Below are 7,185 nucleotides of genomic sequence, written 5' to 3' on the forward strand. Positions count from 1 at the left end.
GCCAAGACAAGTTACTTTGTACAGACAAAAGGTCACCTTTATGTTATTTAATATGGTAACATAAGTGCACGTGAGCCGTGTCATTGTAACTTCTGTATTGGCCAGGCACGGGTGAAAAGTCAATATAATAAAAATAATAAATATATTTAAATGTATACTGTTATGAGATTTAAGCTATTTAGTCTAAACATTTATGTTTGTGTTATAATTTGTCATTTTATGGTGGCTAAAAGATCAATCAAATCTACCAAACCCATACAGAGATTTGTTACTGAAAATGAAAATTAAAATATAAAGTTTTTTTTTCTTATGAAACATTTGATAACTATCTGGATAATATAAAGATTTTGCATGAGAAACTTGTAAATTTTCTGATGCATAAAATTATTTTTAATCTTAAAATTACTTTGCATGTTAGACAGGCAACATGCAAAAAAGAAAAAAGGCATGATAAAAATATTGCTTTACAAACCTTAAGACTAAATAAAAAAAATTTATATTTTGCATATGAAAGTATTGTAATGTTTACTGATAATCTGCCAAATGTCATTAACATATGCTTACTAATTTAAAAGTTATAGCAAGAAAACTATAACACGCACAAAATGGTTACGAGGTCAGTCCCAGGGACCAACCCTGTGCAGAAAGAGTTAATATCTTCAAAACAAATTAAAACTCCAAGAGTTCTCAAAAGTGTTCTACTTCAAGAGTAAATAAAATCAAAAGTAAAAGTAAGAAATATTTTTATTTCTTGGTTTTGAAGTTCACATGCCATGCTGTGTTGTATCCTACAGAGTGCATGATTCTTCTCATAATTTATAGCATGCGTACATTTCACTAATGTCACTACAGTACAAACTGAAACTTTAAGCATCCCTTATGTAATGTCATTTTAGTGCCTCCTGACTGACAGATAGACAACACACTACAGCATAGTGGTGCGAGTTGCTAAAACAGATGACCCCTCTAGGCAGCCTTTGGCCCCTTTCGAGTAAGATTTCCTTTACTTAGATCCATGTTGGCTATCTTTTGTAGTATCAATTTCTCTGAATAATTTAGCAACAACTTTTATCAGACTCTAGAATTTTTCCCACAACAGAAGAAAGAATATATAGACTATAATTTTTTGGGCATCTCTTCTAACATTGGAAAACTCTCCAATCCTCAGGTACTTGCCCACTGTTTACAGACCAAATAAAAATGAATGGTAGAGGCTTCCAAATCTTATCTTTGTCCTCCTTTAAAACAATGTAGATACTCTTGTTTGGTCCTGCAGATTTATCTGTTTTATTCTCTTTGTCTTCCTATTTACCAACAAAGGATTAATATACCTGTAGTACTGGACAATTCAAATATTTCGTACAGAATTTTCAGGTTCAGGAATACCATGTTAGAATTAATACAGTGGGTGGAAAAGTTAAGCTCATAGAACTTTTTCTTCTTTTTTTTTGCCTCTTCTGGTTGTAGGGGGCATGGTGTACTAAGCTACTAATAAAAATATATAATCAAGTAGAAACTATCACTAATCACCCAGCTCTAATTATTTACATAAAAAACTGATGAAGACATATGCCAATGGAGTAGATCTACATTTCAGTAAGGAATCAGATCAAAAATATGTAACAAATATATAAGAATATCCCTCTTATGAGAGAAAAGCAGACATGACAATATCTATCAGGTGTCACATATTATTGTATGTCAATTAGTAATATATTGTTCCCTCTAATAGCAGCAAAATATGAGAATGTTATGAAAACATCCCCGATTGCCCTACTTTTCATATTTTCTATAAACGGCATTAACTTTTATGAAGACTGAGATACTATATGGCAAAACAAAATCATTACAGGATGAATATCTTACACATGAACAAAATATTAAGTACAAGTAATTGATCCTGCCTGTTGTTTTTTTTTATCAGTATCCTTCTCTCCAGAAAATATTATATGCAGAACAAGTCTTCATAGGGAACTAGTGCTATGCTATACTTTCTGAATTATCATCATGTGAGGATCCAGGAATTTTCATCAAAGTAGAAGTATCCACTTGCTGACCCAAATTTTGACAAGCAAAAACAAAAAAAGGATTAACACTACACTCTTTAAACTGTGGGGTAGTAGAACTATCATTCCAACAAAAACATGCACTCTTCTTCCTGTTTTGTATATACATGCAGCCATATATATAGAAAACAGGAAGAGTGCACAGCCGTCATGTATATGACCTCATAACCATAATTAAAGGGGCATGTAATAAGTATTAAAATATTTTTTTTTAAAACATAGTTTGTCAAAACCATGGAAGTGTGCGAGATGCATTCTCAAAAGCCAACAATATCTAACAGTTGAATAATACTTTGTGGTTAGGTTATATTAGAGGCAGCCACACTTTAAAAAAAATATTTCAAAGGATTTATTTTCCATTCAAAATTCAAAATATGTCAGGGCTTTCTAAGCAATTCATTTTAATAGTAAAAAATGGACATTTGTCAAAATATAATGTGTGTATATTTATAAAAAAGTTCAGCAAAGTTGCAGAATCTTAATCATTCAGCATTAACGATAATAAAAACTCATTTGAGAATGGAGCTCATAGCAGTGATACTGACAATACTAAGAAGTTATTGTTTATAAGTGGTCCTAATTCTGTAAAACTTTCCATAGGCTGCTATGTGCTTGTTTTACCATTACATCCTAAGTATTAACTAATTTGATGATAAGTACTAAGTACACATAATGCCAAGACCAAACAGAGATTTTCCAGTTTTAAGAGTTCAAAGATCAGATACGTTTTTGATAGGTCTATATACATAGACAGATGCCTGATGATCAGAAAATAGTAGTTAAAAGTTGCCAGGAAATTATAGATCAGTTGGTCTTACTTTTATAGAGGGTAGAAATTCTGCAGCCTGATAAAAGAAACTTGATAAAATAATTTGTTGAAATGCACTAAAAATAAGATGTAGAGAAGAGTATAGCATAGGAACAAAGTACATAAGTAGTTTCAAGGGTATGCTAAACTTGTTACCAACATATTGCCAGAAGTATAGGAAATACAACAGACAGCCTTAAAGCACTAACAGGAAAGGGGAATTTTGGTATAATGGGAATATCTGAAACTTTGTTATATGTAGAAAAATTTGGTGACAGCAATTTCTTAGAAATACAATATTAAATGTTACAAAATACTAAAAACAGGGAGGAATTGCTTTATATGTAGAATGTAAGTTACATCCAATCAAATTTGTGGATATCAAACATAATAGCAAAGAAAATGAATCAATCTGGCTTTCTGTCAGTGGACATAACACAATATTTATGGACAACAAGGTACCTTTTGGTGTATCTAAGCTGTCCCATCCACTAAACTTAAAAAAAACTCAATGCCAGCCCTTGTTATTCAAATATTTATCAATCTTTCCCTTAAGCTCCCTTAATTTTACTGCATTCACCACATATAAAGGCAAGCCATTCGAAAGACCAACTACACTTTTAGAAAAACTAAAACTGTTTTAGCTCAAGATGACTACCCTGCTAAAATTTATATCTCCCCTAATCTTACCATTCTCACCAATAAACACAATAAAATGATGCATCAACACTATCAATTCCCTTAAAAGTCTTAAACTCAATCAGATCCCTTCTAATTCTTTTTTTTTAAGAAAAAACAAGATCAGATATCTTAACCTATCCGTTTAAGACAATCTTTCCATCCAAAGTGCCATCTTAGCAGACCTCCTCTGAACCCTTTCCAACAATTCAGTGCCCTTTCTGCAGACACAACTTGGGGGTGTCAGTGATTTTTAAATAATAAAAAAAACAAAAATTTCACACACCATTCAATTCCACAGTCACAAATTGGTAGATTTACAATGTAAGTTAAACTATGTTGTTAATAATTAACAAAAACAATTAAAAATTGTACCTATAAATAGACCTTTAGCTCCACATGACCTTCCCAATCGAACAATGTTAACAAAATGCCAGTGGTTGATATTAAATTATTGCTTTACCTGATAACCTGATACTGCATGACACCTGTGTTAAGGTTAAATTCCATCAATTTCAAACTCATACATGTGGATTCATGTTATATGGATAAATGAAAAGAAAATTGTCAACAAAGAAATATTAAAAATGAAGCACGAGTTTACCTATCCACCTATGAAAGTATAGGAGGGATTTTGTAATCACATTGGTTGTAAACTTGAAATACCATGACTGACAGATACATACCAGTAGTAACCTCCACCCATTCTCCATAGTGTAATGATGTAATTGATATATCATTGGTACCACTTTTATCATAGACTATTGTACCATACATTCTTTCACTCTAGCTACACACAAATTCAGTGTGTATTAGTACTGGAGACATTTTCATGTGTTTTTTAGTGTACAATAATTAGTATTTCATTTATGTGAGATTTATATATATTCACAACTGAGATTTTGCATTAAAATACTCCTGTGGCCAGAAATTATAATTCTCTGAGACCTCTTTATACAACCTGAAATCCTACTTATCTTACCACTAGCAACAGCACATTTCTTGGATCAACAAGAATACCAAGATACTTTTCCTCCATAACACTCTTTGGGTTATTCCTATCAAAAGTACACTTATAATTTAAATTGGAATACTCCACATGCATTACCTTACATTTATTATAAATAAAACCAACTGTCATTTATTTGCACAACTTTTGTGAAGCAGCATCCTCCACACACCAGCAACACCCAAGACATTAATACCATCCACAGATTTAAGTAATTTATTGACCATTCCTTCATCTATATCACATATGTAAATCAAAAATAGCAATGGTCCTAACGTACCCCACTGCCATTAACCAAGTTTGACTAGACTCCATTTAGTGAATTACAACAGCCCCTGCTTTTTCTAACTAGCCACTTTTTATTCCAATGAGCCAAGATTCTGAAAAGACAGGTTAGGTTCAAATTAAGACAGTTTTATCTTTATTACAGCATGATTGGTTCACTGAATAAATTGCCATCAACAGTAGTAAGGGCCATCACTTTACAAATTACAGATGTTTAAAACTAAAAGAGGAATTCATGATTTATAGAAACGTAAAAGGTGGGTTTAAATTTTTATTTTTTCCAAAGTGAGGGTGTGAAAGGATAGCCTTGAATGGCCAAATGATCCTTAGCTGTCTGCAGGTCATGTTAACTACATCATTACATACACATTAATAACTTGGATTGATTAACAGCATAACTGATAATTATGGTACTTTATTGATTACCGTGAAGTTGCTTAACTTTTAAAATCTTAAGGGAAATACCTAACACAATTTCAAAATCAATAATATATTAATAATAGTACTAAACATATTTTCAAAATGGAAGATCACGTTCTCACTTACTTACGAGTCTTAGTCTTAGCTACAACTACAAGTCTTAGGCTTAAGTTATATCATTTAGTACTAGTAGTAATACAAAGCCTGTAACTGTGGACTATTCTTAGTCTATTTTACTTTGTAATTGTAAATTGTAGTCCTACTTACTAAAATGTAAAATGAGTAATGGAGTAAAAGTAGGCTTACGTTCAACAATCGTAACTTATGAATAAGTTACCTTTCTAGACTGTCGTATTTTGTGTTTGGGTTTCGAATGGCCAATATTTTGTAATAAGTAAAATTTTCAGCTTCACACTCACACTGACTCGCAATGTTCAGAACTATTTTTCCTTAATAATTTCAAAATAAAAATTGAAGTAATTTGTTTGAAACATCCTTCACGTTAAGACATTACCAAATATTAGTTCTGTACAACCACAAGAACACTAATAACTTTGGTTTCTCCCTTCCCAAAACACAAGGCCCTTCCACTCCAGATCTAAGTAATTTGCGAAGTTGGCGTTTAGCTTATAATAGGTTAACTTCCTATGTGAAGTCATCACAAGAGTAGAAAGCCAACAAGGCCATGAAAGCGCCATCTGAGGATTTGTTTTAACTTTATATTTTAAACTATTAACATGAGAGAGAGTAAATGCAGCAACTTTTAATATAAATATATAATTATTATAACAATAATCATACTTTAAGTAAACTACATTTGGTGATAAAAAAACTTTTAAAAATTTGATAAAAAATTCTGGTATTTAAATAAATGAAAATAAAATACTTACAAATATTATTACCCAATACATATTAATATTTTATTTGCTTACATGTGGTATGTCACACAATCTTTAGGAGTGTCTATTTTATATTTACAAATTTTGTAATTTTTCTAAAGTTCTAAATCCACAATACTAAATCTATACGATGAAATGTGCCATCTAGCTCTAGATGCTACTTCGTCTGTCATGGTTCAGTCCATAGTTTCATGACGTTTGTTTTTTTTTATTTCGCGCAAAGCTACACGAGGGCTATCTGCGCTAGCCGTTCCTAATTTAGCAGTGCAAGACTAAAGAGAAGACTAATCTTTTATCAACAAATAGTGGGATTGGCCGTAACATTATAACACCCCCACGGCTGAAAGGGTGAGCATGTTTGGTGTGACGGGGATTCGAACCCGCGACCCTCAGATTGCGAGTCGAGCGCCCTAAATATACTAGGTTTTTCTTTTCTTTTTTAAAGGTGTTGTTACGCCTCCAGTCGTTACTTAATTTTTTTTAACTTCGTTCCGACGAAACTTTAGCGACACAAGTCCTTTTTTAAATAAAACTGGTTTATTCTTTCCGAATACAACTTTATGATACACTTAATTTCAACAGTCGCTCTATAACAAACGCTATAACTCACGAGCTCGACTTCAACAATACTCCGTTCAATTACACACTCTCTGACTGCAGTTCAATTACTCATTACCTACACACATTGTCCCGTCACGTTGTGACCATCCTATATATACCAGACTACCCCCAATCTAGTAAATGCTAGGGCATTCACGAAGGTTCGAGAGAAGGAGTGGCGTGATACTAGTAACGTGACCTCGCTGACGCAACAGTGTGTATTTCTTGCTCACCAACATTCAAAAACTTTTAACACTCATACATATAATGGCTGGAAACGGCTTGAGTGGGTAATGAAGCAAAACTTTAATATTGTTACGTCTCCGTTTGTTAATTGATTTTCCGTAACTTCGTTCCGACAAAAATTTAGCGACAGAAGTCCTTACTTAATAAAACTGGTTTATTCTTTCTGAATATAAC

General features: G+C 32.4%; 1 protein-coding gene across 1 annotated transcript in view; it reads right to left on the reverse strand.

Moving 5' to 3' along the window:
• The window catches only part of LOC106459200 (E3 ubiquitin-protein ligase HECTD1-like), a 161,324-nt gene extending 155,431 nt beyond the window's left edge, over positions 1–5,893 (reverse strand). Inside the window, exon 1 of the mRNA XM_022385634.1 lies at positions 5,604–5,893. The gene's annotated coding sequence lies outside the window, so the exon portion shown is untranslated. The remainder of the gene's footprint in view (positions 1–5,603) is intronic.
• Between the last annotated feature and the right edge of the window lie 1,292 nt (positions 5,894–7,185).

Source organism: Limulus polyphemus, unplaced genomic scaffold, assembly GCF_000517525.1.
Source record: "Limulus polyphemus unplaced genomic scaffold, Limulus_polyphemus-2.1.2 Scaffold574, whole genome shotgun sequence".
Lineage (NCBI taxonomy): Eukaryota > Metazoa > Arthropoda > Merostomata > Xiphosura > Limulidae > Limulus > Limulus polyphemus.